Source organism: Dermacentor andersoni, chromosome 10, assembly GCF_023375885.2.
Source record: "Dermacentor andersoni chromosome 10, qqDerAnde1_hic_scaffold, whole genome shotgun sequence".
NCBI lineage: Eukaryota > Metazoa > Arthropoda > Arachnida > Ixodida > Ixodidae > Dermacentor > Dermacentor andersoni.
The window spans coordinates 360,001-367,500 of NC_092823.1; the positions used below are offsets into that span (position 1 = coordinate 360,001).

The 7,500-nt window shown below is 56.1% G+C and overlaps 1 non-coding gene and 1 pseudogene across 1 annotated transcript; both read right to left on the reverse strand.

Moving 5' to 3' along the window:
• Positions 1 to 1,174: 1,174 nt before the first annotated feature.
• LOC126525509 (small subunit ribosomal RNA) lies at positions 1,175 to 2,989 on the reverse strand. Its single transcript, XR_007598231.1, has one exon. It is a non-coding gene; the product is annotated as a small subunit ribosomal RNA (ribosomal RNA).
• A 4,109-nt stretch (positions 2,990 to 7,098) lies between these two features.
• The window catches only part of LOC126525523 (large subunit ribosomal RNA), a 3,194-nt pseudogene continuing 2,792 nt past the window's right edge, over positions 7,099 to 7,500 (reverse strand).

The following is a 7,500-nucleotide window of genomic DNA, read 5'->3' on the forward strand; positions in this document are numbered from 1 at the left end:
CCCCATCGACGTGCTTCGCTTCAGTCAGCAGTAGGTTCATAGAAGGGCCTCAAACACACACACACTTTCGCATCGGCAGATCGCCGCAGCATAACCGCTGTTGATCCAACAGCCTACTTGAGACGAAAGACAAGAGCCCGGCGCGCGTACTCGCGCAGCTCTCCAAAACCACTCGGCCAGTGCCAGGGACGGCTCCCTGCGCCGGCGCCACAACAAGTCTACTTGAGGCGGAAGACGAAGCCAGCAAGGGCCTGGCCGCAAGTGCGTTCGAATCCGGGACTACAGTCCCTCGTCTGTCCGTACTTCCTCTTTCGACGTGCGGCGCCTTCCCAAAGCGCACAAGTCCGCTAACCGCAGAACGCTTCCGACGTAGCAAAGCCGCGTTTCCTTCGGTACTTCGCAGCAAAGCCGCCTTTCCCTCGGCGGCGGGCGAATAGCCTGCAGACGTCGTCGCATTAAACCGCGATCTCGACACCTCGCGCGTCACGAGCAGGAGCCGACCGGCAGCCTCCGGCCCTTTCGGACTCGGTGGCATTTGCCGCGGAGGACGGGAGAGCACTTTAGGCCACGGTTCCTTCCGTACTTGGCAGCCGCACCCTCATACCGACAGTTCCATGACCGACCGAGCGCCACACCGTTGCTTTAGTACTTGGGCGGCAACAAAGTCGGGTCGTTACTCCATACTCGCCGCAGGAAGCGACCGGCAGCCGCCAGCCTTTTCAGACTCGGCAGCGTTTGCCGCGGAGGACGGGAGAGCGCTCGCACCACGGTTCCGTGTGTACTAAGCGGCAGCGGCATTAGCTCTCGACCGTCAGTTCCTTGACCGACCGCACGCTTCGCCGTTCCCCTCGTACTGGGCAAAGCAGCAGGTCGGGTCGTCTTACTCCCATTCCGCGCAAGAGCGCCAAAGCGGACAGAAAGCCCACCCAGTGTGCGTTACGCCGTTTCTACCCGCGGGCGCGGCCAAGCCAACCGTCCAAGGTTGCAGCCGGCGTCCACTGGGCGCAACAAATTTGGCACGGGGCGCCCCTCAAAATTCAGGCAGTCCCCGGCATGTTCGGGTATAGCCGTCCCCGCGTCCAAGCGGGGCCAGCGGCGGAAAGCGTCGGGCGCAGCGAGCTGCTTCACCCACACGGGGTAGAAACAATGGCGCTCATCTGTCTCGCGTGTGTGGTAATGATCCTTCCGCAGGTTCACCTACGGAAACCTTGTTACGACTTTTACTTCCTCTAAATGATCAAGTTTGGTCATCTTTCCAACAGACCGGCGCAACCGAAAGGCCGCGCCGGACATCGGTCCGAAGACCTCACTAAATCATTCAATCGGTAGTAGCGACGGGCGGTGTGTACAAAGGGCAGGGACGTAATCAACGCGAGCTTATGACTCGCGCTTACTGGGAATTCCTCGTTCAAGGGGAACAATTGCAAGCCCCTATCCCAATCACGAAAGAAGTTCCACGGGTTACCCAGTCTTTTCAGACAGGGATAAAGACACGCTGCTTCCTTCAGTGTAGCGCGCGTGCGGCCCCGGACATCTAAGGGCATCACAGACCTGTTATTGCTCTGTTTCGTGCGGCTAGGAGCCGCTTGTCCCTCTAAGAAGGTTGTAAGGTGCTGGGAACCCCGCACCTATTTAATAGGCTAGAGTCTCGTTCGTTATCGGAATTAACCAGACAAATCGCTCCTCCAACTAAGAACGGCCATGCACCACCATCCACCGAATCAAGAAAGAGCTCTCAATCTGTCAATCCTCCCAGTGTCCGGGCCGGGTAAGTTTTCCCGTGTTGAGTCAAATTAAGCCGCAGGCTCCACTCCTGGTGGTGCCCTTCCGTCAATTCCTTTAAGTTTCAGCTTTGCAACCATACTTCCCCCGGAACCCAAACACTTTGGTTTCCCGGAAGCTGCCCGCCGAGTCATTTGAGTAACTCAGGCGGATCGCTGGTTGGCATCGTTTATGGTCAGAACTAGGGCGGTATCTGATCGCCTTCGAACCTCTGACTTTCGTTCTTGATCAAAGAAAACATTCTTGGCAAATGCTTTCGCAGTAGTTCGTCTTGCGACGGTCCAAGAATTTCACCTCTAGCGCCGCAATACGAATGCCCCCGTCTGTCCCTCTTAATCATTACCTCGTATTCCAAAAACCAACAGAACAGAAACGAGGTCTTGTTCTATTATTCCATGCAAGTTTATTCAGGCGACTCGCCTGCGTTGAGCACTCTAATTTTTTCAAAGTAAAAGCACCGGCCTTCTCGAGGCACACAATGAAGTGCACCAAGAAAGGACCGGCATGATGTTCAGTCCGAGCCGTCGCATCGGGTAGATGCACTACTCGTCTGGAACTGAGATCCAACTACGAGCTTTTTAACCGCAGCAGCTTTAGTATACGCTATTGGAGCTGGAATTACCGCGGCTGCTGGCACCAGACTTGCCCTCCAATTGATCCTCGTTAAAGGATTTAGAGTGTACTCATTTCAATTACGGGGCCTCAAAAGAGTCCCGTATTGTTATTTTTCGTCACTACCTCCCCGTGCCGCGAGTGGGTAATTTGCGTGCCTGCTGCCTTCCTTGGATGTGGTAGCCGTTTCTCAGGCTCCCTCTCCGGAATCGAACCCTGATTCTCCGTTACCCGTAACAACCATGGTAAGCAAGTAACCTACCATCGAAAGTTGATAAGGCAGACACTTGAAAGAAACGTCGCCGGCTCGTGGCCATGCGATCAGCACAATGTTATCCAGAGTCACCACACAATACGGGCCGAAACCCGATCGATCTTGGTCTAATAAAAGCACCCGTCGCCCAAAGGGCTTCAGGCTCACTGCATGTATTAGCTCTAGAATTGCCACAGTTATCCAAGTAGGAAGAAACGATCTAAGGAACCATAACTGATTTAATGAGCCATTCGCGGTTTCGCCTTATTTCGGCATGTACTTAGACATGCATGGCTTAATCTTTGAGACAAGCATATGATTACTGGCAGGATCAACCAGGTAATCGTTCAACTGCGCGTCCAGCCTTTCAAGCAGGCCGGACGCCGTTTTTGCGATGCCGAGGCCACCTTCAGGCGCCCCAACACGCTTCGTTCTCGCAAAGGGTAGCACTTTGCACAGTCCGAGACGACGGCGTTCGAGCTCGCTACGGCGCCCTCCCCGCAGGGCCGGGTATCGCCACGCGGCAAGAAGCACGCAACATTCTCGATAGACCGGTTGTGTCGACTCGATCGCGGCTTGCGGTTTCTCTCGAGCCCGCAGCACTGGTGGACCGACCGACACTTGCAACGTAGCCGAGACGGCAAAGCCGCTAGGCGACGGGTCACGCCCGCGCCTTCGGCGCTTTCGTATTTGATTCGTCCGAGGACGATGCGGAACACACTTCGATATCGTGGAAAAAGCGTCGTCAGACAACCAGCCCCTAACGCATCAAGCGGATGAGGCTGCAGACGTCAGCTGTGGGATCCACGGGAGCGATACCGGGGACACGCTTGACGGGCACGAAGCCCGCCGCATATCAAACACCCAGGTCGCTTTGGGGGCGACTGCTCTCTGGGACCCCCATATAATAGCAGCGATAAGTACCCAGACCTCCATGGGGCCGTACTCGTGCCACTTTCGACGAGCGTTTGGCGAAAATCGTGCCGCCTCGTAACGCCGCGAGCAAGATTGAAAGCTTACGTCGGCAGCACAATGCCGAAGTCGTGAAAGCGCAGCGCGTCCACCGAATGCGCGAACGGCAATTTCTCGCTAATGGCCAGTACGGTTTCCTGCACAATTGCCTTTCTGTCGCCCTACGGGGCCCCCGGCCGATCGATTCGAGGCACGCTAGCACGGCCCCTTCGCCATTTCCGAGCACGCGTGCGAACAGTGCGGGCGGCGTGCTCGACGCCCCGGCTGACGTCGTTTCGGACTTTGTCTCTTCGCGTGCTCGCGGCAACGCCGCGGCCAACGACGACGTCTGCGCGGTTCTTTGCCGGTTCCCGGCGTGCTATAGTGCAGCCCTCTGCAGGGCGACACCGGCTCCGTCGTGTCCGTGCGGCGGCTTGTACGCAAAAGTTGCGCCAAAGGCGTCGCGCTCGCGCCGCCCCGGCACACGCGGTTTCGGACTTTGTCTCTTCCAGCGCTCGCGTAGTCGTGGGCACGATTGTCGACGTCGGAACGGTGCGCGGACTACGCCACGAGCACGCGCAAGCCGAAAATCGCACTACGGTACAATGTCGGCCGGGGCCGTACGGCCCCTTACAGTAGCAGCGATAAGTGCCCAGACCTCCATGGGGCCGTACTCGTGCGACGCGGCGGCGTACTGCGCCGAGCCGAGCGCCAATATTTGGCTTTTGCAGGGCGGATTCGAGCTCTGGCGATCGCCGCGGTACCGCCGCTCACCGATTCAAGGCACGCTAGCGCGGCCCCTTCGCCATTTCCGAGCACGCGTGCGAACAGTGCGGGCGGCGTGCTCGACGCCCCGGCTGACGTCGTTTCGGACTTTGTCTCTTCGCGTGCTCGCGGCAACGCCGCGGCCAACGACGACGTCTGCGCGGTTCTTTGCCGGTTCCCGGCGTGCTATAGTGCAGCCCTCTGCAGGGCGACACCGGCTCCGTCGTGTCCGTGCGGCGGCTTGTACGCAAAAGTTGCGCCAAAGGCGTCGCGCTCGCGCCGCCCCGGCACACGCGGTTTCGGACTTTGTCTCTTCCAGCGCTCGCGTAGTCGTGGGCACGATTGTCGACGTCGGAACGGTGCGCGGACTACGCCACGAGCACGCGCAAGCCGAAAATCGCACTACGGTACAATGTCGGCCGGGGCCGTACGGCCCCTTACAGTAGCAGCGATAAGTGCCCAGACGTCCATGGGGCCGTACTCGTGCGACGCGGCGGCGTACTGCGCCGAGCCGAGCGCCAATATTTGGCTTTTGCAGGGCGGATTCGAGCTCTGGCGATCGCCGCGGTACCGCCGCTCACCGATTCAAGGCACGCTAGCGCGGCCCCTTCGCCATTTCCGAGCACGCGTGCGAACAGTGCGGGCGGCGTGCTCGACGCCCCGGCTGACGTCGTTTCGGACTTTGTCTCTTCGCGTGCTCGCGGCAACGCCGCGGCCAACGACGACGTCTGCGCGGTTCTTTGCCGGTTCCCGGCGTGCTATAGTGCAGCCCTCTGCAGGGCGACACCGGCTCCGTCGTGTCCGTGCGGCGGCTTGTACGCAAAAGTTGCGCCAAAGGCGTCGCGCTCGCGCCGCCCCGGCACACGCGGTTTCGGACTTTGTCTCTTCCAGCGCTCGCGTAGTCGTGGGCACGATTGTCGACGTCGGAACGGTGCGCGGACTACGCCACGAGCACGCGCAAGCCGAAAATCGCACTACGGTACAATGTCGGCCGGGGCCGTACGGCCCCTTACAGTAGCAGCGATAAGTGCCCAGACCTCCATGGGGCCGTACTCGTGCGACGCGGCGGCGTACTGCGCCGAGCCGAGCGCCAATATTTGGCTTTTGCAGGGCGGATTCGAGCTCTGGCGATCGCCGCGGTACCGCCGAGGGTTTTCAGTCTTGATTGCTCGGTGAGGATCGCCTCAATTTGATATGCGACCTCTTCATTTCCACCTGTAAGATTGGATATTTTAATCAATGCTTTCATGGTGGCCTTGTCGGCTTTTGTTAGTCTTGCAAGAACTGAGGCCTTTTCTGATTTGTTTGTAGTTTGCGAGTTTACCGAAGCTACGTCTTCCTCTGTCTGGTCCACTTTGTCTTCTTGCGTGGTACTCCTTTTCCCGTGTGATGGCCTTTGGAATTCCTCATCGTCGGAGAATTCCTTTTCTGTTGATGCTTCTGTGTTTGTCCTCTTCTTCTCCTCAGTTGTTTCACATCTTCCAGTTTCATTTTCTTGATCTTCGTCAAAAACTGTGGAGGTGAACCTCATGTCGGGTTGGTTTGATTCCTCCTGTCTTGTTGTTTTTGGTTCTATTTCTTCTCTTGGTGAGTCCTTTTCCTTTTTCTTTTTGTTAACCTTCGTTTTCTTTGGAGGTTCGTTCTGGGTTTTCTGCGTTTGAGTGTTACCGCTCAAGGCCGGGGACCGTTGACTCTTGGGGAGGGGTCCGAGCACTGTCATCTTCCCCGGATAACCTGGCCTTTGTTGGTCCCCTTTGTAGAGGCCAGTTTCATTCTTCTTTTCTTCTTTGCTTCTGTTCATTCTTGTGGTTTTCGGTTCGTTCGCTGTTTCTTCCTTTCTTCTTATTTTCGTCCTCCAAGGTTTTCTTGACAATTTCAGTTACATTACGGACCGTTGCCGAAATGCGCCAACAATTGTCGCACTGGGGTGTCTGAGGGTACAGTGGCTTCAGAAAACATCTAGTAGCATTGCCGCCAAAAAAAGAGCACTTCCGCCATATTTGTGAATGACGTCAGTCTAACTAGGACACCTTGGGCGAGTTGTGGAAGCCAGATGTCTCGATGGGGCGTCTGAGGGTTCCCGTGGCGTTGGAAGAGCGCTAGCAGCGTTTTCGCCAAAAAAGGAACACCTCCACCAATTTTAGCGAAATTCGGGGAAGTAAGCTGGCAACTATGGGCTGCAGCTTTTCAACCCTGGGCTACAAGGACTCCGTTTTTAATGATGCAGAACTCCGACAGACCGGAGATTTTTTCTACGACTATCTTCTCTTTTTTCTGAATCTAAAGACACCCGAATTATTGCTCTACGGCAAAAATTGGCCGAGTTACAGCTGTTTTTGCTCGAAACCGAGCAAAATCCAAGATGGCGGCGCCCTGTGTTGGCGGGAAGACGATGGGTTTCCGGCACTGTTTTCTCGTTTTTTTGGGTTTCTCCGGCGGTTTCAAGGTTGGTTTCGGTTAGTAGGATGGTCGGGGAATCTCAGGGAATCTTCGGTTAGAGGTTCCACCCTCTTTTGAGGAAGATGTAAACAAAACTGGTTCTTGAGTGGGTAATGGCCGCCGCCACTGCTTGTTTACATCTCAAAAGTGAAGTTTTCAGCTGTTTCTCGGCCGATTTCCGCGCGGTTTTCGCTACCAGGATGTGCGCGGACACTTCACAGTAGAGGAGTACAAAAATTGGAAGGTGTACTCACTCATTGCTTGCTGTAAGGTAGAAAAAACCCGCTCCCGAGCGAACCGGTGGCCGGAGGTGCTGGAGCCGATGATGATGATAGTAGATAGGGACAGTGGGAATCTCGTTAATCCATTCATGCGCGTCACTAATTAGATGACGAGGCATTTGGCTATTTTTTTCTTTTTTTTTTTTTTTTTCCCTGCCTGGGTCTTGACTGGCCGAGGTGCGTCCTAAGGGCGTGCTCTGTTGTACGGAAACTTCCTCTCCCTCGGACGCAGCCAAGAGTCCAGGCGTGGAACATTGTCATCTAATAGGTAGATGGACCAAAACAAATGTCGCGACTTGCGACTAGAAATGTGGTGAGATGTCTACACTCCCCTCAGGCTCCTATCCCTTCTCATAGAGGTCATCTGTTGGTGAGTTCTAAATGATCTGAGGCCCCCTTGCAAGCATCGAATTGTCA